Source organism: Eurytemora carolleeae, unplaced genomic scaffold (assembly GCF_000591075.1).
Source record: "Eurytemora carolleeae unplaced genomic scaffold, Eaff_2.0 scaffold1325, whole genome shotgun sequence".
Classification (NCBI taxonomy): domain Eukaryota; kingdom Metazoa; phylum Arthropoda; class Copepoda; order Calanoida; family Temoridae; genus Eurytemora; species Eurytemora carolleeae.
Genome location: NW_019397343.1, coordinates 10,966 through 12,521, shown reverse-complemented (window position 1 = coordinate 12,521; position 1,556 = coordinate 10,966).

The following is a 1,556-nucleotide window of genomic DNA, read 5'->3' as shown; positions in this document are numbered from 1 at the left end:
TTTCACACTCCATAAAGCTTTTTTTTTATTTTTTTTAACATTACAAATAAATCTATAATTTTTATTTCTAAAAGTTGTTAGTTCATCGTCGAAAAATACTAACAATCCACCATCAATTTATATTAAATAAAGTGTAAGAAATAAATATGTAACTTTCCTTATTCTTTCCGTTCTTTTCCTTTTATTTCTATTTATATGTTTTTTTTACAATTGGTGGGAAATATTCCCACAACCTCTACTTTTAGAGGTTTTTAAATATTTTCTCCTGACACACCTTATTTTGTATGTTTATGTTATATTTCATAAATGAATAATTTTTTACTTTTTTTACAATGAATAACTATATAATAAAACAAGGCCTTCGTATTTATATATGTTGCCTATAACCTGCCAAACAGCTAGAGCGATTGGGCTGGAATTTTTTTGTGGACGCTCATAGGGGGCCAGGGGGTGTTATAGGCTAAAAAAAATCCACTGGCAACGCTGGGTCCTTCAACTAGTATATTATATATGAATCATTCACATCAAATAATTTAAGGTTTGGTTGATGCTTCGCAGACTTCAAGACTGCTCTAAAAAGTTGGATCAAAGGCTTTAAAGTGTCGCAACGCCTTGGACTTTACCTTAACTAACTCACTTATACTTGTTAGTAGCCATGCCGCAGAACCTTGTTATTATACTGTGAAGAACTAGTTTTTTTTCTAGCTTTATAATCTTTAATAAGTAATTGACGAAAATCTCAAAGATGTTGTAAAAAGAAGTAATAAAAAGTCGCCATGAGCCCCGCAAAATGACCTATGAAGCCTCGTATATAGTTAATTTTTCATAATATTTGTTATTTGTTTTATATACAATATGCACTTATAAAACGATTTTGTTTCCGCTAGGTGTCTCTGCCATTAAAGCATCGAGAGCAGAGACATCTGGCGGCCAACTATTTTGGCGTTTTAAGTGCATTGAACGCAAATGTATGCGTGCAAATAAAAGTAAAAGAAAGATTCTTTTATGTTGTCTTCTAATAAGTTAACTGTAGAATTTTTTTTTACATTTTTTGTCGTCGTTATTTCATAGTACTTGATTCTCTTGAAAATTGATTCTCAAAACGGAACCACCCAAATGCTCTCAAACTCATTAATTAATCCTGTGATACTAATATTCGCCAATCTTTCTTTTCATTCTGCATGGGAGGGACGCGCCTCCTCTCAGGTGTTGCGGCCCCCCCCCCCCTTAGTTGCGCCTTCGTAAATGCTATAGCATAAAATTATCACCGATCAAATCCAAATTTAGTTCGGATTCAGCCTTACCCCCATTTCATTTTTAGCAAACACTTCTTTTAGAAGCTTCAGGTTGTTGTTGACCAGTGTGCTGCACTGCCATTGGCTGAAGTTCTGGTGACGTAATACAGACTATATGGACTATATGAAATAATATTGTCAATTATATTTATCAAAAATGCAAAATAAAAATAAAAAATGATAATAGGAGCAAACCTGAGATTCTCAGGCTCCTGTGGGATATAATCATTTTCAGATTGGTTGCGTATTTCCGGAATATGA